General features: G+C 29.5%; 1 long non-coding RNA gene across 1 annotated transcript; it reads right to left on the bottom strand.

Moving 5' to 3' along the window:
• Window positions 1-4,900: 4,900 nt before the first annotated feature.
• On the bottom strand, window positions 4,901-5,817 carry LOC141904736 (uncharacterized). Its single transcript, XR_012619188.1, has 3 exons — window positions 5,615-5,817; window positions 5,376-5,490; window positions 4,901-5,290 (listed from the first exon to the last, which is right to left on the bottom strand). It is a non-coding gene; the product is annotated as an uncharacterized LOC141904736 (long non-coding RNA).
• Window positions 5,818-13,826: the final 8,009 nt, after the last annotated feature.

The following is a 13,826-nucleotide window of genomic DNA, read 5'->3' as shown; positions in this document are numbered from 1 at the left end:
TAAATCCTCAACTGAAAATCATTTCAACGAAACGACTGGTGGAAATATTATTTCATAAACAAATATATTTATTATGTAAATTTTAGCGATCGATAATAGAACAATGGAGAACAATAGAAAAGCGGTCCAATCGGACCGGTTATTGCGCAATACTTAGTTAACAGTAAACAATCAATACAGAACAACCGCCGCCATTAACAACGATCGATAATAGAACAATGGAGAACAATAGAAAAGCGGTCCAATCGGACCGGTTATTGCGTTATACTTAGTTAACAGTAAACAATACAATATTAAAACAGATATATACAATCGAGATTACATTTTTTGATATCTAAGACCTTCAGTGTTATAATTTATAATTTTGTCCAGAATTCTTTAATTACTGGATTGTTTCCAATCATTTCTTCAATTTCTTCAATTTCTGGTAAATATCTGACTACTAAATGCTAATCCTAATATTTTGAATTTTTCATATTTTATTAATCTACCTACTCTTCCCAGTTTTCTTTCCAAACCGGCACTGATATCTATGTTCTTTTTAACCCACAGCCCCCAAGAAATCCCCTCAGTTTCTTTATCAAACATTGAAAACCCTATATTTAGATAACCCCCGAAAATGATGTGGTCCCATAGGTGATTTGCTTTTCTATTTAATATGGTTTTATAACTTTTTTTTAAAGATATCAGTAATTTCAGCAAATGAAATAACTTCTACACTTTGTATTTTCGGAAAGTTTAAATGTTCTGTGTCAATGATTAATTTAGATTTTAAAAACTCGTTCAACTCTTCTCCACTCATTTTCTTAGTTTTCGATTCTTTGAGTCCCAACAGCAATTTAAGTCGCGTTGCTGGTAATTTTGGTAATTGTAGTTCGCGCGGTAATTGTTTATTATGTATTACATCACTCAGAATTTTCACCATTTCTTGATGATAATCCAAATGTTCTTGTAATTTTTGTGAAGTTTGTTCGTCAATGGGGTACCCGCAGTGCTACTGTGGCAATCGAGGATTCCACGTATGGCAGGCGAGGATCCGCCAGGTGTCGCTAGTAGATAGTTGGTCGTCCACGTTCGATTTCGTCTACATTTCAATTAAACCTAAATTAACTTTTCTCTTAAATGAATGAATCATTTTTGGAAACTTTACCAACATCCGATTAGAAGAATGAAAGTATTGTATATTGGTAGGTGCTGTGATAGTATATGGATTGAGGAGTTCAAAAATCCAGTTCAAATGTCATTGAAAATGAACTAATTTTGAAAACGAACGACCTACTGCTTGTTGCGCCATCTGGTGGGATAGCTGGTTTCGCGGGTACCCCATTACGAGAGTTTTATCCCCCATTTCTATTGATTCCTGTGTTTCACTATCCATCGTTTCTGGTTCCTCTTCCGATGGTTGACTTGGCATTTCTGGTCGATCTCTGTATTCCATTTTAATCTAAAAGATGTCGTGAAAATGAATTACTGTACTTAAATATGTTTAAAGGTTTCCCTACTTCATAATAACTACAAAAACGGTACTTACATTTAGATTTAGAACTGTAAACTGTGTTTTGAGAGAGAATATCCAATACGTACTATGTATGTGAAAGTTGATTTCTAACTGCCGACGTGGCGCACGTTCGACCAAACTAATTATTTCTGCATGTTTGCCTGGATTGTAACAAATGTTCTTCATGATGAAGTTAATTAATTCTTTAGAATTGAGAACAAGATATATTTGGCAACATATGTTTTAGTAGTAAACAAGAGCTATGTATTATATACAAACAAGACTCAAATAGAATTGCCGGTTTTCTAACCACTGATTAAAACCTCAGAATGCGGTTGATTCTGTGAAATACTATTCCATAATTCAACAAATGTCTTTGCTTTATCCAGTTGATCTAAATATAACTGTAAATCTAGTTTATTAGATTTAATTATGTTTTCCTTCTTTTCTAAAGGCCTTAAATTTTTCCAACCCAATCCAAAGTTTTTTATTGTATTCATCATTCATGTTAAATTTAGATATTGGTAACACATGATCAATATGGTAATAATCCCCATAATTATCTATATTCATTTTATCATCGAATTGAAATATAATCCATGATTTTAAGAATTCATCTGAACAACCCAATAAATTAGATAGTGTTTCTGAATGTGTTTCTTTGTTGAATAATTGTGTTAATCTAGATCTTAAGCATTGTTTCAATCTAAAATTAAGATCTGTTTGATATCTTTCTCTCATATATTCTGCCATATAATAATTGTAATGTTCTATATTATCTTCTCGGTATTGTTTGGTATATAGTTTAGTACAAGTTTTACAGCAATATTGAAAACCATCTTTGCTAATCTTACGCTTACTAAATTCTGTTAAAGCTAATTTATCTAATTCACACTTAGAACTCTTCTTGTAATATATATTTATGACGCCAGTGTTATTTGTAATATTGATAGTTTGTGGTTGTTCTGATTCCATTTATTATACATATTTTTTTACTTAATTGATTTTAGAAGTTCAATGATTTATATATGTATTATTTCAATCACACTTTACTAACACTTTTAACGTTTAAAAATCTAACTCATACAAATATAAATATTGAAATAATGTTTAAAATATATCTATATATCTATTCTATAAGAGCTCACACTTTTATATTGAATAATCTATCAATTTAAATGTTATTCATGTATATGAATATTTTAAGAGTAATAGGGGTAATAGGCTTTCATATCAAAGGTTGAAGGGGCGAGTGAGTAAAAATAAAAAATAAATTCGAGTGTGCGAGAATTTATTTTTTATTTTTTTACTTTCTCGACCTCTCGACCTTTGGTATGAAAGCCTATTACCCCTATTACTGAGTTGGACAATATTTTTGGTGCGAAACAAAACACCCATCCAGATGTCATTTCGGATTCCTTTTCCGATGAACCAAATGATAGAGGGTCTTCTACTGACACCGAAAATGATCTGTTTGATAGTTTGCCCGCTTCGTATAAACTTAAAAGTGTCCAAACACCAAAGAAATCAAAAGTATTGAAATCACTCGAAAGTTTCCATCAACAGAAATTGGAGGAAAATGAGAAATTGTCTCATCAAATGGAAACGCAACATCAACAGATCATGGAGATTGAAAAACAAAAAATATAGCTGCAAAGCAGCGATAACGGGTTTTCTGGATGCATGTGATCGAAAGGAAAAATTAATTACCGGGTATTCGATGGAAAAAATAAAATGAGATGATTTGGATATTATCGGAGCAATCCTCTTTTTGGTTGAATGGTCTAACCCCAGTATAGTCACCCGTGATTTGGAAATTCTCGGAGCCCTCCTTTATTTACTTACTAAATGACGTCACAAACTGTTATTTCGCCGGTGCTTGTTGTCTAACAATTCAATTCAATTCTTCATTTACAGTAACCTAATAAGTAATTTCAAGTTTCAAATAGGATGGAAAGTACATTCAGACAATCTGTTGGTTCAGAGAGACCGTTATTACAGTATCAATTTATACATTTCGTTTCGAAGCTGTCAGTTGCCGAATCTGAATGAAGATGAAATTTATTTGACGAAATCGGCGGAAAATATATAATAATAATAATAATCAACAGAATTTCAAGAGGGTTTTCGACGAAAGCAAAAAAACCCTAATTAGATTTGCTGAGGGCAACAGAGGTGAAAAAGTTAGACCTCCTTCAAAAACTAGTAGATAAATTCTAAAAAAGAGAAAGTGAAATAGGACCAAATATCAGTTTTGTATTTTAATGCAGATGTTAGCATTTTATGAATTTTATTTTCTGTGCAAGCGTAAGCATTTTGTTAGTTAAATTTTCTGTTCAAGTGATGTCTAGATTTTTAAATTTTTATATATATTTCATCTGTATATTATATGGGACGACCGATTGTCTTTCAAACACAATGCAGGTTCATCTTGTCTAGAAACAAGAAAAATAAAGTTGATTTGAGTAATTCGATGTAGTAAAATTCATTCATTTAATAGGTTCTATCCTTAAAATCATGGTCCCTTTGTTGACAGCTATTAGCCTCAATCCGTCCATTTGTAGTTTCTTTCGTGGCCGTATATTAAGTATACTAAGAGGATCATCATTCCTGGGATCCAGGAAGCAAGGGTAGATCTGGTGTTTTAAGGGAGAGGAATCTAATTTAGTCTTGAGCTGCTTCATATTCTGTACTACATGCAGCTAATTACATATATGTATCAATGAAAAATATACCCCGAAATCAAATTTAGATCAGGATTTACATGGAGAGCTCATCACTTAACACGGGATTATTTTCCCTGTTTTCAACACGCTGTACTCAGTAGATTCCCCTCAAACCTAAAATACACTCAACTTGGCAAGTCATTAATTTTTTTCCTGTCTCCTATGTTTTCTATAGAACTCTCGAACTCAAAATCCATTTAACCGAATGATTTTGTAATCAGCTTTCGCCATTCAATTTGAGCTGACGGGAGTCTACTGTATTACTGCAAGTCTCCACCACATGCAAAATGGAAAAGAAAATCTGTGTAATTTGGAAGAGAGCATTGTATTTTCATACATTGTATCATAATCATTATACACAACTGAAAAATTACTTTGGATCTTACAGAGACACGTACGCATTGATTTTTGAAATCTTTTGAACCTACTCGAATACTTCTAGGATTACTGCAATAGCACGACGTTTTGCAATGGCTGATGGAAGAGGTTCATTTCCATGAGTAACATTATCATCATCGATTTGTTCTTCATCACCTTCATTTAAATAATCTTCCACTGAGTCACTACTTAACAAACAGATATTGTGCAAGACAAAAGAACTTATTATAAAATCTACCAGTCTGTTTGGGTCATGCATATCAATATATTTAAGTCGGCGCAAACGGCCTTTCAATAAGGCAAAAGCATTTTCGATCCTCATTCGGGTAGAACTGTGTAGAAAGTTGTAGTTCTTTTCTAATCTTTCTAGTCCACCGGTATCTCGGAATGGTGTTAGTATGACATCACTCAATTCATAGGCCGAGTCTGCCAATAAATGGCTATTTTCTGGAAAAAGCTTACGTCGCTTCTCAAGATCTTCACAAGCAAGTCCAGGTTTGGAGTTTTTGAACACTCGGGAATCATGTGTCGAACCTGGCCATCCAACATAGACATACGTGAAAATCATCCGATGATCACATATGGCGGCAACATTTATCGAATGGTATTTCTTACGGTTAAGAAACGTCTCTGGGTCCTTTACCGGTGTCTTAATAGGAATGTGTGTACCATCCAGAGCACCAATTACCTTTTAAAATTAAGAAGAGAACGTTTTATAAACACAATTGGTCATTATGATTATTCTACAAAATCAGAGTGGTATTAGACGATACTTTGGAAATTGTCGCATTTGCTCAAATCCACGAAAAACTTGATAAATATTGTCACCAGTCGGCCACTTAATAAATTTCTTCAGCAGCTTGGTGTTCATGACTTGGCTGATGGTGGCTGGAAGAATAGACAATATGTAGCAAGTCATATTTTAATTTTTTCTGCATTTATCTCTTGATCAATATCAACTCTTAAGGTGTCGGCTACAGTTCTCAGAAAAATAATCAAACAACGAACTCACCAATTATCTTAAAGACTGAAGCTTCACAAACTCCAAATACGTCAGCCACTCTTATCAACGGGTCTTGAGTAGCACAATAATAAACATAAATCAACATTTGTTTTTCGTACGATATACAAGAGTTTCTTTCCCTGTCAGCAGCGAGTATAGGGATGACATGGTCTTTCAGGACATCAAGGGTCGTTCTGCTAATTCTAAATCGAGCCTTGAAATCGTCCGGTGTATATCTACTGATAATTGCAGACAGAAAGTTTTAAATTCGAGGTATTTTTTTTTCTTTTAGATATTTGAGTTCTTCAGTAACCTTAAATTCGTCAATTACGTCGTCCTCGAATAATTTTCTTTTTCGACAATGGTATAGGCCTACGCAAGAGCGCGTATCCGGTACACTGAAACATTCATCTATCATAAAAGTACATAAATTGTTACGTGCGATTTCACGCCGCACGTTTACTTCCTGGTCCGCCATTTTGTTGCAGCAACGCGGCGGCCGTTTATTCAAGCGAATTCGATTATGGATACGCTAACATACGCAGCAGATAACGCGCGTTATGACGAGTTGCTTAAATAAAAACGCCTTGGGTATCAGCGACTGGGTATGAGCAGACACTTGTAGAGTATGAATCTCATCTAGTCGACTAGTAGTCGGAACTAATAACCGAATGCGTTTAATTTTAGGGACCACGATACTTGCTCATCTACACTGGCTACCAATTTAACAAAGGATTGAATTTCAGTGTTTGATATTGTAACAATATCGGAGGGGGCGATTTTTTTGGGGGGTGTGACTATATCGTATGACTCACAACCACCTTTTGTAGGCTAGTGGGAGCTTAGGTCTAATTCCAATTGGGTGGCTCTAACGCATGCGCATGAAGGTGTACGACTTGGGAAAATTCAACGATAGTGGATCAAAGATGATGAAGAGAAAATAGAATGTACTGAGTGAGACTCGAAACCGGGTCAATTGATTGCTAGCGTAACGTTTCCCCACTAGACCACTGAGCTCGACGAGATCCCACCGATTGCTTTAAAGGGTAACTGACACTTTTTAAAAGATTTTCTACTTTTTACGCTAAACGATATATTATAGTATACAATAAGGCTAGGTAATTTCATAATTGGAAAAATCTATTCAATTTAGTCAGAATTGATGATTTTGATGTTCGCGCACCTGTTCAGTGTATACATTGCTTCTGCTGAACGCGTGAGTAATTGGAAAAGTGGGCTTTCAGACCAGAGGACGAGAGGACGAGACACCTCTCATCACCACAAGTAATTTTTTTTTCTTATAAATGGGAGATAGAAAAACATTCTTAGCAACAATAAGTAACAGAATAAAACCAGCAAAAACCAATTTGAAATAAAAAAGTTAGTTGATGTTACAAAAGAAATTGAACATAAAATATTGAAATTAGAAAAGATAAAAACTAAATATGGAGAGAAAGTATCAGCGAATTTAAGTTACTGTAATGTTAGTACATCGCAAGAATTTAAAGTATTTTTACCTGATAAATGGGTTGCATTGAGTACAGAGGAATTAAAAGATTTAGAAGGATTTGAAATAATCTATCCTGGAAAAAATGAAGATGGTCATCATGATTTAGAAATTATTGATTAAAAAAATAAATTGATAATAAAAATAATGAATATCTAGAATCCGAAATGACTTATCTGGACAATTCAATTGCTCCGCGGAGATGGTGCCATAAACGGCACCCACACAGTGATAGTTAAAGTAGTGAGATGGTGCCGTACGGAACCCACAAGGTGATATTCAATTAATTAAAAAAAATTGTTTGCTTTTTTCTAAAATATTAATCCATTTTTTTATTGTCAATTTTGGAATTCCAGAAGTATTTTCATTTTTAATAGCAGTTGTTTCAGAATTATAAATATCATAAATTTTATTTGATTTCTTATACCAACTACACCCAATCAAAATGAATACAATTACAAATCCAGCTGCAAAATATAGATATTTATCAAATATTCTATTATTAGAAGGAGTAGAAATAACAATATTTTCACCATTTTTATTAACGTTTTCATTACTTATTTTTCTTTTACAGCTTTTTTATATTCTTGTGATTTAATTCCTAATTGTCGAGACCATTCAATTTGTTTCGGATTTCTCGGTTTTTTCTTCACTTCTTCCACCTTGCTCATTTATTATAGAAAAGTTTTTACATTCAATATTTGAAAATGTTATAACTCCAGTTGATAATAATGTCATAAATCCACCTAATTGAAATGATAAATATCCAATCCATTTATTTAATTCAGTCATAACTAAATAATCATTTTTTAAATCGGAATATAATCTATTTTCATCTTCAATTGGTAGCATGTATTTACATAATTTACTGTAACCTCTTACTACATTTTCTGATATCGCATCATTAATTCTAGCTGTTCTCGCAGTTTCATAAATCTTAAATAATCTAATAATTTCATCTGATTTCATTGTATCTAATTCATTATAAGTTAAATTTTTACCGATAAAATTTTTACATTTCCTAGATGCTATTAATATTTCTAATTGATGTTTGCAGTAAAGATAATATTCATAATTATTATTTGTTGTAACATTATTTAAAGCACCATCATCTGGAGTTAATTTTGTTTCTGTTATTCCTAAATCATCTTAAGTTTTTTCAATTGGAACATCACTATTTTTAGATTTTATTTTCTTTTCCCCTCCCATTTACATAACAAACAAATTAGTTGTGTTGTTGCAACTAGAATTAAACTAGAATTCAACTAGAATGTAACTAGAATTCAACTAGATTAACAAGCTAGTTGAAATATTGTTGTTTTTATTTATTTCTTGTTGAATTTTATTTGATTTGTGTTTCAACTACTAACAACTAGAATTCAACTAGAATGTAACTAAAATATACTAGATTAACAAGCTAGTTGAATTTAAATAAATTCTTATTTAAATGGGTGCTGTAATCGTAATTTTGATCTTTTATTATTTTTCAATTTATCCATATATTCATTGTGTAAATCATGTGGAATAATATCATTTTCCTCAAGTGCATTTTTCATCGATTTTCTATCTTTATTGTAGAATAAAACTAGAAATCTAATGTTTTCTCTAAAATCTTTAACAATTGAATTATATTTTTGATTTAAAACCCATGTTGTTATCCCAAAATGTCTCCCAGAAAAAGCTAAATAGCATAACTCACTTTCTCTAACTTTTGAATCATGTAGATTAGCACAATCATCTATGATAAATAATGTATTAGATCCTTTATATATATCAATTGCTATTTTAATACAATCATCTAAATTTTCTTTAACTGTTTTAGGATTAAATATAATAAATTTATTATTTCTAGTAATATTTCTATCATAAGTTTGATTAAATTCATATGTTGGACAAAATAATACTATTTTATCAAAATAGTTTTTATAAATAGTTTCTAATAAATTTAATATAAAATAAGTTTTTCCACAATTTTTTACGCCAGAAATTAACATATTATGAGGCTCAAATATAAATAATTCCTTATTCATTTATATATTTTTAATTTTACTTGATAATATCCATTCATTAAATTTATCTGGCCATCCAACCCATTTTACCAAAGAATATTTTTTTCTTTTAATAGTTTTTGTTTTTAACACTTTTTCAATTTTATATTCTTGTTCTAGATTTTCAGTAGTTAAACTTAATTCTTCTTCATAAACGTACCCATCAACTTCTTCACCATCTAAATCTTCTAATTTATAGGCATATGGTTTTGTTGTTATTACCTTTTTTATTTTATATATTTCTCTAGTAAAATTACGATCGTATCCTCTGTCAAATATCTTTTTATACTTAGAAATTTTAACATTTTGACCAACTTAAATTTAGGTTCTCCAAAATCATCTACGAGAAATGCTCCATATAAATTATTCCAAACAATTTCAGCATTTTCAGGTTTTCTAGCATCAATAGGTTTCATTCCAATAGAAGAATGGTAAGAATTATTATAACCTTCTATCAATTTTGGTAAAACATCAATCCATTTAAAAGTATTATTTGCTGTAAAATATTTCCACATTCTTGTTCTTAATGTTCTATTAAATCGTTCAACAACTGCTGCTTTTTTATCCGATTTTGTTGAAAAATATCTAATATTATGATTATCTAAGAGTTCATGAACTAGTGAATTATCAAATTCTTTTCCATCATCAAATTGTATTTTTTCTGGTTTTAGTTTATCATCCGAAAGAAATTTTCTTAAAACATTTGATGTTTGTACAGCATCTTTTCTGTAAAGTGGGAAGCTCCATACATAACGACTAAAAATATCAATCATATTCAATATCCACGAATAATCATCATTATCTTTCTTCACATTTTTCATATCAATTAAATCTCCTTGCCACTGTTGATCTACATAACTTACCATAGTTTTACGAGTTTTATATTTTCTAACAATTTTTTTATGTGTTGTATATGTTGGTTGTTCTGACATAAATTCATTTATATCTTTATATTTAACTAAATCTTGTGGGATTATCTTAACTAATTTATCTTGTTTTACTTGACGCCATATAATTTTTACAGAAGAATAAGCAACCGAACTCTCAGGGTTGTAATATAAATTTCTTAAATATTGTTCTTTAGTTTTAGGAGTTTTTTTACCACCCGTTTATATATTGTTAATTTTAACTTAATATTTCTAATATTGAATACTACCTAATTGAGAATTTACAATATTTAATTTCGCGTCAGATATAATATAAATGTGCATTTTAAAATTTTTGATTCCTTTTTTCTTTTTCATGAATAATTGTATTCCATCTTTAGTGTTCTGTAGTTTTTTCCCAGAACCATGTAATGAATTATCCTCTGTTGTTCTGAAATCTAACCATAATGCATATTTATTGCCGGTATAATAATCAATTTGATTAATATTACAATTTTCAGATGATTTTACTTTTTCATTCATAAAATGTTTTCTAATTTCTGGCCATTGATCTATCATTCTCATTGATTGACAAAATATTTTATTTGCTATTCCTTCGATAGTTATTACTACTTTTGTTATTTCAGGATTATGATAATTATCGACCTGTATTGCGCCAGTAGAATATGTTGCAGTTGTGAAAAATATTAATATACCTTTAATAGATCTTCTTGGGAAGTTAATATTCTCATTAATTATTTCATCACTTGCATTAATAGTTACAGTTTTAAATTTATCAATATAATCATATAATGATGAAAATCCTTGATTGTATTGAGTTTGAATTGTGTTAGCAATATTTTCATCAGTTACTGTATCATATTCTAAACATATATTTGATAATTTATAACCCATATCTTTAACAACGCTAGATAATACAATTTCATTTACAGGAGCAAATGTTATTTCGAATATAACATCTTCTTGTATTGCGTATTTATACAAAGGTGCATTATTATTTATCAATTCAAACTTTAATGGAATTTGATATTTGCTTCCATAAATCTTTTTAATCAAATTATCTGCGGTACGAGTTACTATTGCGTCATTAGCTCCTGATCTTAATTTATTTTGGTTTTCTGATTGGATGCCTTGAAATATCATATTATTTCTATCTTCTTTAGTCAACCATAAATCTTTATAATGCATAAATAAATTATAATCATCTAATGAGAAAACTGTTTCTGGACCAATCTTTATAGTTAATTTTTTAATCAAATATCTTCGAACACTATCAACAATATAATTATTATTATTGCCAGTTACTTTTATATCAGCTGATAAATAAATACTATTTGGAACATAAAAAGTATTTTTTGATAATCTAGGGATTCTATAAAGTTTCATCGGGATTAATATTGGAAGGGTTATGAGTAATTATATGATGAGATCTTTCTGCTTTAATAGCATTAGATATTCTATGATTCTTAGAAGGATTTATATAACTCCCACTCATTTATTTAACAAAAAAATTAATTATCTATTTTTTGTCATATTCACTAACCCAAAAATAATAGCACTTACAACTGTAATTAAAAATAAAATAATATGTTCAGCAGCAAAGTTAATTATGTTTCCTGCAGATTTCAATATAAAACCAACAATTGGTGCAATAACTCCGGGTAAAGCTGCAGCAGATTTTTTAGATAGTTCCCATAAATATTTTGCTAATTTTTTTAAACCATCCTTAACTTTATCTTGTATAGAATTATTATCATTCGGGGGTTTATCTGGTTTATTAGGATATGGTGTAGATTTCAGTGAATTTGATATAGCTAAACCAATTGTTGTAAATACCATAGTTACAGCCGTTAGAATTGAAAGAATTGTTATTCCTTCTAACTTAAATAATAATTTTATTCTATCTTTCAATGATATTTCTGAATCTGGTTTAATCAACAAATTTTTAAAAATAACTTTTAATCTATTAATATTATAATCATATAATTTTAATAATAATTTAATTTCTTCTTTCTGAAATTCTGTTATATTCTAAATCATCTATTTCTTTTTCTAAATATGCATTTCTTTTTATAAATTCAATTTCTTCAATAACTTTATTATCTCTATCTAATTTTAATTGTTCTATTTCTTTAATTTTATCAGTTCTATCTTTTTCTAAAGTTCTAATTTTAAAATCTCTTATACTTATATTATGTGCAAATTTATCAGCTTCATTTCTTATACTAATAATTTCTCTTATTGCTTTATCAGAAAATATATCTAAATCTTCTAATTCTTGATCTGTTGCATCAAGTAAACCATTTGGTAAAAGTTTTTCAATTGGAACTTTATTTGATTTAAGTTTACCAGAAGTTGTTTCTGGTTCTAAATTATTATTGATTGTTTCAAATAAGTCATTAATTCTTTGTTTAAATACTCTTTCATTTTTAATAATTTCTGTGCTGGTACCATTTTCTATTTCATTACTATTTCTTATTCTTTTAATTCAAGATAGGTCTAACTTAAGCAAAGTTGATTCTGCTAATTTTTTGTTTAGTTTTTTATAAGAGATATCAATATAATAATCATCTTTCAAACGATAATGAAATTCACCTTAAAAAAAATTTTAATTCTTGTACTAAAAGTCTGGCGCCTCTGGCATTTATATTATACCCAGATCTTCCAAATATAGGTTGGAAATAATGAATATATTCATTATATTCTAAATTTTGTTTTACTAAATCTGAATTTTCATTTTCAGGATTTATTCTCGATCTAGTTCTTCTATCATAGTCAGCTGTTAATGGGGCATTAGAACCACTATTTCCTAAATTAGAACTATACGCTGTTTCATCATCATTATCAATATTAGTTTCAGCATCATTATTATCATCATCATTATTATCATCATTATTATTTCCCATTTCTCCCACTTCATAAGCTTCTCCACCTTCTGCCATTTACATAATAAAAAAATTGAAATTTAAAATATAATGTTCCTCCGATTACAATTCCTATACAAGTTATAGCTAATTTAGCATTTTCATGGGATTTATTATCATCATTTAGTTTAATTATTTCATGTTGAATATTATCAGTTTTAATATCACCGTGTGGGTGCCGTGCGGCACCATTTTCAATAGTATTGTAATCCGGTTTAGAATCATTATTTAATTTTATATTATTAGTTTTAGTTTCTGTTGATCGAATATGTTTTTTATTTTTTTCACCTTCCATTAATTTTGGAGCAGTAATTATCTTTTTATTTATATCATTCAATCCAAATGAATTATTTATTGTTGCAGTTTTAATTAGATTATTATAACCAATTATATTTCCCATCTTTAATACTAAATCATTATAAATAATTAATAGATTAGGGCCTATACAATAATTTAATCTAATATGTGATTTATCTAAATAATTTTGATATCTTACAATGTTTTCTGGAATCAATCTATTTTTATCATTATGAATGGAATCTTCAAATAATACTTTGAATTGTTTCTGTGTATCAAATGAAGTGTTATCATTTCCAACTATTGGTGATCTTGTTTCAACTTGCGCACCTAAAATACATATCAAATAAGTTCTAATAGATTGATTTATTCTTTGTATTCCAGCTTCAGTAAAATCTTCACTATTTTCTAAAATAAAATTAATCCAACAATTATTATTATCAATTTTATAATTATGATAAGCTCCAATTCTATGCATATAATCAATTCTTTTTATTTCATACTGTTCACCAATACCTTGCAATTTACCATGCACTCTAAAATCAGAATTAATATTTA

Source organism: Tubulanus polymorphus, chromosome 4 (assembly GCF_964204645.1).
Source record: "Tubulanus polymorphus chromosome 4, tnTubPoly1.2, whole genome shotgun sequence".
Classification (NCBI taxonomy): Eukaryota; Metazoa; Nemertea; class Palaeonemertea; order Tubulaniformes; family Tubulanidae; genus Tubulanus; species Tubulanus polymorphus.
This window is presented reverse-complemented; position numbering and strand designations above follow the sequence as displayed.